General features: G+C 34.0%; 1 pseudogene across 1 annotated transcript in view; it reads left to right on the top strand.

Annotated features, from left to right (window-relative positions):
- Positions 1–12,256, top strand: part of LOC310891475 (adhesion G-protein coupled receptor V1-like) — an 87,315-nt pseudogene that overhangs the window by 2,967 nt on the left and 72,092 nt on the right. The window contains exons 2-12 of the transcript in view: positions 769–847; positions 1,337–1,475; positions 1,980–2,121; positions 2,608–2,870; positions 4,458–4,633; positions 5,475–5,599; positions 6,471–6,637; positions 6,723–6,866; positions 8,111–8,218; positions 9,238–9,342; positions 10,757–10,870. The product of the transcript in view is annotated as an adhesion G-protein coupled receptor V1-like (transcript). The remainder of the gene's footprint in view (positions 1–768; positions 848–1,336; positions 1,476–1,979; positions 2,122–2,607; positions 2,871–4,457; positions 4,634–5,474; positions 5,600–6,470; positions 6,638–6,722; positions 6,867–8,110; positions 8,219–9,237; positions 9,343–10,756; positions 10,871–12,256) is intronic.

Below are 12,256 nucleotides of genomic sequence, written 5' to 3'. Positions count from 1 at the left end.
TTGAAGTTTATAAAAAGTAAACAAGTAAGTTAAGGTAGTTGTGTGGTGCGGTTGTCTGAAAAACAACAACCTATTTTCTGAGAAGTATTAAGTTTTGACTGTAAAGTTCTGGTCTCTGAAGTTAGTAGACTTTTCTGACATTAACCTATTATTTGGTGTTTTTCACACTGCAGTGTATTCAATTACGATTTCAGGCTAATTGTAAATACCTGTATGTCTTTATGGAGCAGTAGAATATTACAGTATGTGAACACCCCACAAATAAATTAATAGTTGTGTATTTGTAGTGAAATCTGAGGTGTGCCATTAGAATGTATGATGAGGCACTGAAGCACAAATAGAAGATGAAATGCTGAATCATTTATTATTCTTCCTCATTGTCTTTCTCATACTCAGAATGGCAAATGCAAAATATTGAATGTCATTGTAATAAACACTTATAGTGAAGACAAATTAAGATTCCATCGCAAATCTAGACTTTATTGTTTTCTAATGTTTTATGTGCTGTTTAACTTTCTACATTTTCCTTAGTCTTTTTTTTTTTTATGCATTATTAAATATTACAGTGCTAATTCAAGACGCATTATTGCACTTCTAGTAGTAAGGACTCTTTCCAGTTATCTTGCCCACTCCCATTTTCTCCTACGCATTTTTTGTAAAGACACTGTAATATTAGTACCGATTGAATAAATGCTTCTGTGATTCTTGAAAATCAAGAAAATTGATTTTATTGTTCTTTAATTTTTGTCTTTCTGTTTTGCCTTTTAGATGTGGAAGGTTTAGCTTCTCAAATTGTTATCGATGCTAATGATGGTGTAAGAGGAGTAATTGAATGGGAAGGTACCAAGTAAGTCTCATCTTCCTTGAAGAACTTACTGTGCCAATTAGTGATTGGTGTTGCCCATTTTCTTTCTAAAAGTAAAACTCCTGTTAAAAATAGGGCCATGTCTTTGAGATGGTAAAGTAATCATTCAATTCAGCTGAACTAGAAAGTGGGATTCCCACACTGAAAACAAAAATTCACTATTCATCTAATCAGAATTCTTTTACTTATTACTACTTTCACTGTTGTCCTTTTATATCACCAATTTGCCTAACCTCCCCAGCCTGCATCAACTCTTCCAGCCTCACCATTCATGTAAGCAAAAAACAAAACAAAACAAAACAAAAACCTCGTGTTACTTAATTCAATTTAGATAAGAGAAAAAAGGTAAAAAGGATGCGTTAGAGAACTATAAGGTAGGGAATAATTCAGAGTGAAAATGTAATAAAAATGTACTATCTTTTTCAAAAGAACATAATCAGTGAACATTGAGAATTATTCTTTTTATTTTAGTTTTGAAGTTAGTGAATCTCATGGGAATCTGACAGTAATGGCTTACCGAAACAGAGGATCATATGGCAATGTGTCTGTATTTTTTTATGCCCAAAATTTGGAGGCCCAGCTGGGTTTGGATTTTAATGTAACCTCAAGGGTAAGAAGCAACTCTAAATCTAGTACTTTTTATTCTTTCAGCTTCCGTAAAAGAATATCTTCTTGATTATTCTGCAGAATGATCAGTAGTGATGCTAGATGTTTCAGCTTGTTTCAGTTGCTTTGGTAATCTAAATAGAATGAAATAAAAATATTCTTATTCTTACTATTTATTTCTTTTTTAAAAATATATTTTTTAATATAAAGCAAAATGTAAACTTTCAAACATCGATTTCAAATTTAATTTTGATTAGACATACAAACTTTTTCATAGACTATTTTTGCAACAGGACTTTCAAAATAAATTATTCTTTCTTGTCCTCATTCTGTAATGTGCTGAACCTTTATATTTCTGATTCAATCAGTTTATAAGGAACAGAGAATATGGCTCTTCCTATGCTTTCCCTTCCTTCCTATTTCACAGAATTCTGTTTACCGTAGTCAAAAATTTCTGTGTGATATTAACTGATGTAAGTATTCGGTGCTTTATGTGTTTCAACGCTAGACTCTTTTTTTTGCTGATGGAGAAAGGCATAAATCTGTTGATGTCATGATTTTTGATGATGAGATTCCTGAAGGTGATGAGAAGTTCCAGTTAATTTTAACAAATCCATCTCTGGGGCTGGAATTAGGGGAGAACACAACAGGTAAAACTTAGTTTTAATGTTCCATTTCTTTAGAATTCTGTGGCACACATTTTAATTCCACTTTTCTGAATAATCATATTTCAGAAAGCACCATTGTCCTGCTATGGTGAATCTTTATACTCCTTTGGAAGGTTCTGAAACATCCCTGTGAAATCTGTGCAATTAAAAAGTTTATATGTAAAGCAATGAATCAGAAAGCACGAAGATGAGTTTTTCAATGTGTACTACCTCACTGAACTGAGGTCTTTTTAGAGAGTTCATAATCCTTTTCTAGGAGAGACTATATTCTTCCTGTCTAGAGATCTTCCTAGTTAAAGTGAAATGCCTTCCCATTCTCTTCAGGTAATGTCATGGACACATAAGCATTATATACACACTAAAGGAAGAATGTATTTGTGTTTATGTTATGTATTATGTTACTATATATGTATATTTATATTTTACTATGTTAACCAAAGAATATTTTCATTATTTCTTTTTCAAAAGCTACAATTACTATACTTGCCAATGATGATGGCCATGGAGTTTTGTCATTCAATAACAGCAATCACTTCTTTCTGAGAGAGCAAACATCTATCCATTTGATGGAAAGTGTTGCAGTATTGAATATTATCAGAGAACCACCTCAGGGAATATTTGGCGCTGTGACTGTTCAGTATCTTGTAAGTGAGATTAATTCTTCAGAGGCAACAATGGATTTGACCCCTTCTCAAGGATATATTGTGCTCGAAGAGGGAGTCAGGTTCAAGGTAATATGCTAGTTATTACCAGAGAAGTCTAGGAAGCTTTTTTTTTGGAAATATTGGAAAGATTTCAGAAATGTCTGTGCTTTATCTTCTGTTTATTTTTTCTACTTCTTTCATTCATAAAGTGAATTGAGTCATGAGCTGTGACTGATTTCCTGTTATTATCTGATGTGGAAGTGTGTGAAAATTAAATGGGCTCATCTTTAGGTGTTTCTTAGTTTGTAAGGGTTGAGGTAAATTGAAAACAGTACACTATAGATAACGTTCATGTGTGCTTTGGAACAGTTCTTTTTATGTAGTCAATCTATAGCTGAAATGCAAACTTACTTTAAATTAAAGTGATAATTTGCAAGCCTAATAGTTAAGATCAAAGTAAAAATCCCATTCTGTAATTTAACATTTTAGTTAGTCTGAACTAAACAGAATGTGCTGCAACAAATACAAAAAGTAGAACAGTTGTCTGTCTTAGGATTGGAAAATAACTTAAGTATTAAGCTCACTGCCTCTATACTGTCCTCACAAGAATGTCAGCTACAAAATGAACTAGCTTAAGTTTGTGAATCCTGACTCTTCTAAGGTTTAATCACAATTCGATTTATTTATTTTTGCCAGTAAAGCTGGTGAAGCTAGTGTTAGCATATTACAGGCAATAGGATAGAAACTGAGACAAACTTTTCTTGGAAACACTGGTTTTCAATTTCTGGCCTTTAGATGCATTTGGAATCACAATGCAGCAGATCTATAAGAAGTTGGAGCCTTCTTAATATAGTTGGTAAATATGGTTTATTGTGGAAATGAACAGAAATATAAAACATTGTAAATTTTGTATTATTTCCAAATGCATCATCACTAACTTTTTATTTTGTACAGCAAGGCTATGCGTACCTATGAAATTTTTTGCTTGTTTGAGTAGTGTGAAGGATGACAGTGAGCCCCAAATGAAAGTGAAGCACTTAGCTTTCTCTAGATTGCTCTTTGCTAGTTTGAGATTGCCTTTAGAAGACCTGATCTTCATCCACAGTGGTGTAGGAGAGGGAAAGAAGCATCGAGAGGAAAGAGTATTTCAAATCTCTCACTATTCTTGCTTTTTTTTTTTCCTTTTCCTTTTCTTTCTTGACAGCACCAGTAGTGAGATTACCCTGTTTCCCTGAAGATAGCTTAGCTGCCAACTAAAATAAATTAAAACCAACTTAACTGATTACACTTATAGCTGTGTTGTGAGTATAAACTACCCAAAAATGTATGGAATAAATAGAGAACAAAAGTATGAAATTAGGATCAAAAACTTCAGAGGATCATAGGATGAGAAAAGAAAGAAAAGAGAACAACAACAACGAAAAGTGAATATGCTCATCTTAGTGTTGCACCAATGGAGGCCACTAGATGGATGGCTTTAGAACCTCAGTCTGAACTCAGTCTGAGCTTGCCTCAATTCTGTCCTCTCCAGCTTCATGAGCTGCTCTTCTCCTGCTATGCTATCCAAAGCCTTATAGTGAAATAAATTTAAAAAAAAGGTAGCACATTCTGATAGAGCTGTGTCATCATCTGTTATCATGTCTCAATAACATTGTATGCTTGTTTTGTTATCAGACGCTGCATATTTCTGCGGTACTAGATGAAGAACCAGAAATGGATGAGCACTTCATTGTCACCCTGTTCAATCCAACTGGAGGAGCCAGACTAGGCACGAGAGTGGAAACTATGATTACAATATTACAAAACCAGGCTCCACTAGGGCTTTTCAGCATCTATACAGTTGGAAATAGGTACTTTACACTGATCAGTAAAAAGGAGATAGTTGCTCATACTCCAAAGAGATAATATTTCTCTACAATTTTGTTTTTGATGGATCGCATTAAAGAAATTCAGCAACCCAATTTGTAAATCTGTAACTTTGAAAGGTATTGTGAAATACTATTACTGCTAAACAAAAGAGTAGAAAAATGCATAAAAAGGACTATTCATAATCCAAAATTTCAATTTATTTATTATTATTTTTCTTTATAAACTAATACTTCACTAGTGCCTACATATTCCACTGATAGTATTCCATGTTAAAAGTTCCAAACTTCATATCAGTGTCCAGGAAGTCATACGTTTTATAATTTACTTTCATTTTTAAACCTGTAAAAAATATACTTTCACTGAAGGCTGTTTTTCAGAAGCAAGTGACACATATGGACTGCCATTTTTAAAAACCATTCAGCTGAAACCATACAGATTAAATAAATTTACTATTTAAATAAAAAATGTATGTATGCTATTTTATTAATACATTGATGTTTAGAGTTAATAATTTATATTAATATTTAATAATAATATTATCTAAACATTTATTACGTGAATTTAATATACTTAAATTTCAGTCTGTTTAAAGATTTTGTTGAATTGCCTATGATTTTGCATGATTGTAGTAAGGATCATTGGGAAACCCTAATTAATGTAGCTACCAGTCCATCAGATACTGAAACCTGTTATTAATATTTTCTTTTTATTTCTGTTGTATATTCTGCATCTGGAATTGTACAGTAAAAATCTTATTTTTATTACAGCAATGAATATACTATAAAATAATTTTTTCCTTATTTTTATGATTCTCACATTTAGGACAAATTTCATCATAATTGAAGAAGCCAACACTACAGCTTATTTGAAAGTTTCACGGAGTAATGGGCTTAACGTTTCTGTGAGCGTTGAGTGGGAGACATCATCAGATACTGCATTTGGCATCAGTACGTTCACTTTACAGAGAATGTCCACTGCTTTTGTAGAAGTGGAGATAGTAAGAGAGTAGCCAAGCATACAGGAGATGTAGCTTGGGAATGTAAATTCAAGTATTCAGACACAATTCAGTTAATATTTTCCTATGTAAGATTTAGTAGATAAAATACTTTAGCTGCTTAAGAATCACCTTGTCATCAGCCACTTCTGCCAGTTTCAGTAATCTCTATTTCTGTCTTTGCTGCTAATATGAACATTATTGTCACTAGCCATTTATTTATTTATTTATTTGTGTGTGTGTAATAAAATTTGTTCCGTACTACTTGTAACTCAGGATCTTTCTAACACAGTATAAATGACATGTGACATGCAAGAGTCTAGCTCCTGGAGTTTAGTTCTGACAAGACGGTGCTTAGGGACCGTCTTGGAATAAAAACATGAACATGTTGTAAATGGGGAACAAAACATGAACATTTTGTAATTTGTCTTTTTTTTTTTTTCTTTACTACTTGCTATCTAGCTAATTCTCTTGTTAGCTAAATTCCAAGATCAATTATTATGAGTCAGACTCAAATTGCCTATATGTCTTCCATGTGCAGTTGTAATGAATGAAAAATACATTTACTGCTTAACTCTCATTATATCCTTAGCATTGTAACATTTCTATGTATTTATATACACTTATAACAAATACTAAGACACAACTTCATCATTTCTCATACTAGGTCTGGCTTTGGGAGGTAAATAATGGGAATGGGGTTAGAAAAGATCTCAAGAGTAATATAATAGTAAATAGTGTTTTTATTTTATTTTATTTTATTTTATTTTATTTTATTTTATTTTATTTTATTTTATTTTATTTTATTTTTTACTATATTGCAGGGGGTGGTATCAGTGTCCTATCTGTCTTGCAAAGTTTTGTGGAAGAATCAGCATCTGGTTGGTGTTTCTTTACCTCAAGAGAAATCCTGTACGGTGTTCTGTTGCGTATGCCTCCAGCTTTGTTTTCTACTGTCTACCAGTGGAAAGGAGTATTTGTTCCTGTTGAGGTAAATGTTTGTTTTTGAACACCAGACATGCTAGTTAATAAGGAATTTAAGTCACAATCTTACTTTTTTTTTATTCTTCTTGCAGAATTTCAGTATGTGGAATCCTACAAGTTGTGTGTCTTTCCAAATTGGAGCCTCTTCCTACCTTGTGGTTACTCATGGAGGAGCCACACAGGGAGCTTCTAACAACAGTGTGTATGCATTCATGGCTGGACACAGATTGTTGTGGGTAAATCGATTTTAATTTTAAAATCTTAAAATAGTATGGGTTGGCAAGGACCAAGGGAGGTCCTCCAGTCTGGCCATGTTTTAGAAAAAAGCACTCTGTGTGACAAGAGTTAGTTTTGTGTCCTAAAATACTACATAACTTCAGTGATGTAAGTTTGTCATAGTTAGTTGTTTACATTGTTTGTATTTTTTATATATTTACATTTGAGGGTGCAGGGAGGATTACCTGGGAATCACAGAATCACAGAATTGTCTAGGTAGGAAGAGACCTCCAAAATCACCTAGTCCAACCTCTGACCTAACACTAACAAGTCCTTCACTAAACCATATCACTAAGCTGAACATCTAAACGTCTCTTAAAGACCTCCAGGGATGGTGACTCAACCACTTCCCTGGGCAGCCCATTCCAATGCCTAACAACCCTTTCGGTAAAGAAGTTTTTCCTAACATCCAACCTAAACCTCCCCTGGCGCAACTTTAGCCCATTCCCCCTCGTCCTGTCACCAGGCACGTGGGAGAACAGACCAACCCCCACCTCTCTACAGCCTCCTTTAAGGTACCTGTAGAGTGCGATAAGGTCGCCCCTGAGCCTCCTCTTCTCCAGGCTGAACAACCCCAGCTCCCTCAGCCGCTCCTCATAAGACTTGTTCTCCAGACCCCTCACCAGCTTCGTTGCCTTTCTCTGGACTCGCTCGAGCACGTCCATGTCCTTCCTGTAGCAAGGGGCCCAAAGCTGAACACAGTACTCGAGGTGTGGCCTCACCAGAGCCGAGTACAGGGGCACAATCACTTCCCTAGCCCTGCTGGCCACGCTGCTTCTTATACAGGCCAGGATGCTGTTGGCCTTCTTGGCCACCTGGGCACACTGCTGGCTCATATTCAGCCGACTATCAACCAATACTCCCAGGTCCCTCTCGGCCAGGCAGCTTTCCAACCACTCATCTCCCAGCCTGTAGCTCTGCTTGGAAGTGGGGGAAGAAATTCTCAAGCAATCAAGTCATAGAACATTTTCTGGAAAATGTATGATAAGTTATGTTAATTCTGTAAATTAGTTGCTTATATATATATATATATATATATAAAATATAAAGTTTTAAAAGCTATTTCATGTATAGTTTTATACATAATTTTGGAATTCTTAACATTCTATGCGTACTTTTTCTCACTATATACAATGTAATATAAAATGTATTTGTTTATATACATATGTAGATAAACATAGTCACCCTCATATTTCCCTTGCAGATACAGACTCTTTCTGTTCTGGATACCAGACGTGTGAAACATTTTGCCGTGGAGGAAGAAGACTATTTGATTATTGTGAGTCACACAAACAGTTCCAGTTCCATCCAGGTTTGAATATTCTTCAGTCTTCTCTGGCTTTAATGTGGGTAGTTTGCTTATTTCTGAAAGGATAATGAAAGGAAGTAAATCTATAAGCATGTATTTCTGACATATTATTTTTGTTTCTATTGGAAATTTATAACAGTTAAAATTCCAGACTTGTTTGGATGTATAAATACTCTCTACCTGAGTGTACAATTTACATCTGGTTTGTTTTTATTGCTACTGTTATTTCAGTTTTGAAATGTAGCATGTAAACAAAGAAGTAGCTTCTGAATATAAACCTGTTCCTCTGAAGAGCAGGCACAGCTTCTTGCAGTAGGGTTAATTACCAATTACTGAGGGAACATTGTCATAATATATGCATTTTATAACACCCTCTGCGATAAGATGCTGTTGTTACTCCAGCAGATGATATTTGCAATAATACAGAGGTTGTATTAGTAGAACGAGTAGCTATGCCTTATTGACAGCATTCTGACAATATAATTTTGTATAGGACTTCTCTGAAAAAACATAAGAACATAAGAAAATGTTAGAGCCACAGTACTAAGCCAAGCTGCTTCTGGGATTTGTGGATATCTTCAAAATCTGTTACCTACAATAGCCTAAAAAAGTGACCAGTGACCTAAATGATTGTCCTGAGTACATTTATAGCTAGCTATCTAATAAACGACTTCATGATGGTGAAAACCTATTTTTAATGGGTGTAGGAGCTCCTAAAAATACCAGTGATGATATGTCAGTGCTTTGTGTATGTTGACTATGTTCATTTACAGAAACAAACAAACAACAACAACAACAAAAACACACAAATTGCATTACGTGATACATTTTTATCTGAAATCTTTTAAGGTTTTCATTAGCTGAACTAATTGGTTGCTAGGAAATGTATGCCATCAGTGGACTGGTTTGCGGATTGGATTAACTTGTCTGTGGGAGTTTGATATTTCTATGGTAACAGTTTCTTCATTCTGCTGTGATATTTGATCTGTGTCTGATTGTCTGTTCCTTTTCTTCCTCATTAGTCTGCCTTAATCACAGTGAATGAGCCCAGGGGCAGAAATGAATTTGTGCCGCTCACTCTAATTAGAGAGAGGGGAACCTATGGGACGGTCGTCATAACTTTTGAGGTGAGTTTATCCAAAAGACTTCATACAGTAGTCTGTTGGATTAAACTGAGAGGCTGTAATCATAATTTATTGAAGTGTTTGCAAAAGGGGAAGAAGGACAAAATACCTACATCTACATTAGGTAGATCTGTTTCATAAAAGGGATTCATATTAACCGTCATATAGAAAATACTGTAATTATCTGACTGTTTAATTGACTGTTTAACGTTAAGAGGTACTAGAGAAAACCGAGTATATTCTGTCATTTAGAAAGGTACGTGAGGCAACATCAGTATGTATTACTAGAAAATAATGCATATTAAGTATGTAAGAAGTGTCTTATCTAAGTTTTTTTAATTTTTTTAAAAAATATTTATTTTACATACAAATATTCAAGTGAGTCTTTAATGATTATCCCAACTTTGAACTGTGAGTGCTCAGGATTTGGTGAATTTCTGTATCTATAATCATCTGTATCTTGATCTCTATCTTGAATCCCCTGCAAATGAAGCTTTTGAAATAATTAATCATGTTGAATACTTATCCTGTTATTTACATATGTGATTTGAATGTGATACAATTACTGACTTCATTGCTTTCTTTTTCTTATCTAGCTCAGACTCTATTATTTACTTTAAAATTATATATAAAATCTTTCATATAGATATTTCTGTACTAGTTGCCTGGTCCTATAGGGTAAGGCTTTAATCTAGACCTCAAAGCTTTAGTCTAGACCTGTCAAAACCAGAAAAGCTTTGCACTGGATTTTATTAATACTAAATATAGCATGAATAGTTAAAGTACTGAATATGATTCTCTGTGCAATTTTTTGCAAATATGTTTGTTTTAAGGTACAGTAAATCTTACTCTCTGGACAATTACTTAGGTCTGTCTCACATCATTATATATGTATGTTGAAAAATAATTTACAAAATGTTCTAAAACCAAAAAATCCCATATGACCTTTAAGAGGCTTTGTAGTATTTTGAGTTTGACTGTTAAATTTAGTATCTTTAATATCACAAGTTAAGATAGAAGGGACACAAAACCAGTAAGTACTATTACTTTGTCTTGGAATTTATTATGAAATACTATTGATTCAAACTGAATTTGCATGAATATCCTTTCTGTAATATGAAAGAGTCAGTTATGCATCAGAATATACTAAAGAGTCCCCATAGGCCTATATGGAAGTAGTTTTCTTCCTCTTATTCTGGAAATACGGGATTTCTTCAGAGTGGTTGTTCTGACTTACACTGTCTGCCAGAAAAGAGCAGATTTTCACAACTGAATGTTCATGTAAGTTGTAAGTTGGAGATGGCTGAACAGATAGTCATTTGTTATGCAAGTCACACTGCATATTGGTTATTGTACTTGCACTGGATTTGTATTCCTGCTTTATAGACTTCTCATCAGACAAATCAATTCTTTGCAGATAAAAGATGGTCCAAACCCAGCTGAAGAAGACCTAAGTCCAGCTAAGGGAAATATTACATTCACACCTGGGAGATCAAAGCTGATTTATAATTTAACAGTGCTTGATGATCAGGTAGGAACAAGCTGACTTCATCTTAGGCTTTGATACGTAGAAGGTTAACTGAAGTTCTGGAAAGACTTAGAGTAATAAGTTACAAAAAGGCTTGGCTTAAATAAGGTTAAAAGCAGTTCTATTTGATGAAGTGATGTTAAATTTTGGCTCTCTGGTCTATTATTTTTACTCTTTCCAAGCTCCCTCTTTAATTCTCATCAGTGAATAGTTTTAGTTTATGTGCATATCCTGGCTGAGCAGACATGTTATCTTTGTCACTAAAGAAAGAATATTACACATTGAAGATTCACAGGGAAAAGGCAGATTCAAAAATATTTTTTGTCGTTGTTTGTTTGTGGTTTTTTTTTTTCAAATATGTTTCAGGGTAGAAACATATTTGAAAAAATCCTAAAAATAGATGAGATTCCTGAAACAAACATGCAGTCTTGTGGAAAGCATGAATACTAGGTGATAATTAACATTTTTCTGTTTTCAGATTGGCCAATTGAAAAAAAAAAACAACACACACACAAAAAAACCAAACCAAAACAAAAAAAAACCACAACATAACTCATAGGTTGTGAGGCTTTCTTTTTATCTCAGAGTAAACAAAACATTCTTCTAATTTGCAACTTGTGATTTTCCTTTTTTCTTACCTGCACTTTTCTTTTGTGTTTTTCTTTTCCTTTATAATAAGCTTAAGAGGGAAAACTGAGACATCAAAATAAGTATATATGATACAAAACAGCTTAGTAAGAAATTCATAAGAAAACAATAATGGTGAAAGGTGTGTGTCTCAGAAGTGAGCACAGAACTGTAAAGCAGCTTGTTTCCTTTTTACTCTTAGTTATAAAAAATGTCCTTCCACATTTCTACTGATACTCTAGTGTTAAGAGGCTGTGCCAACCTGGGGTGCTGAAGTGTAGAAACATCTCTTTCCAATTCAATGTAATATTTCAGTGACTTACACACAGAAATAAATTATTAGGGTCTTTTCTCTTGGGAGGATGTGATTTTATTTATTTTTATTCTGAGAAATGCTCTCAAACTTCTGTTTCTAAAAGTTTGATCTGTATTTGGTGTGTCTAGTCAACGTCTTTCCACTCTTTGAAAGTCTTTCACAAGTGTATGTGAAAGATGAATTTTGCACAAAAACCTTTATTGATGATGATGATGATAGAGTTCACAAGAATCCAGTAACACTACTGTCAGAACTTAATTTGAGCTTTTAGGATCTGAGTTAGGGAAACCAATGAAACAAGTATTTTTCTGAATTGTGCAGCCTTACAGAAGGTAGGGGACTGCAGTTCTGATTTCCACAGCTCTGCATTTATAGTACTTTTCCTGTGCAGGTTTCCTTTTTAAGTATAATTGCAACTTTAAGAGAAAATTAAAGAGGCAAGGCAG

Source organism: Anser anser (genome assembly GCF_964211835.1).
Source record: "Anser anser genome assembly, contig: HAP1_SCAFFOLD_122, whole genome shotgun sequence".
In the NCBI taxonomy this organism is placed as follows: domain Eukaryota; kingdom Metazoa; phylum Chordata; class Aves; order Anseriformes; family Anatidae; genus Anser; species Anser anser.
The sequence above is the reverse complement of the archived record's forward strand: the minus strand, read 5'-3'. Positions and strand labels throughout refer to the sequence as shown.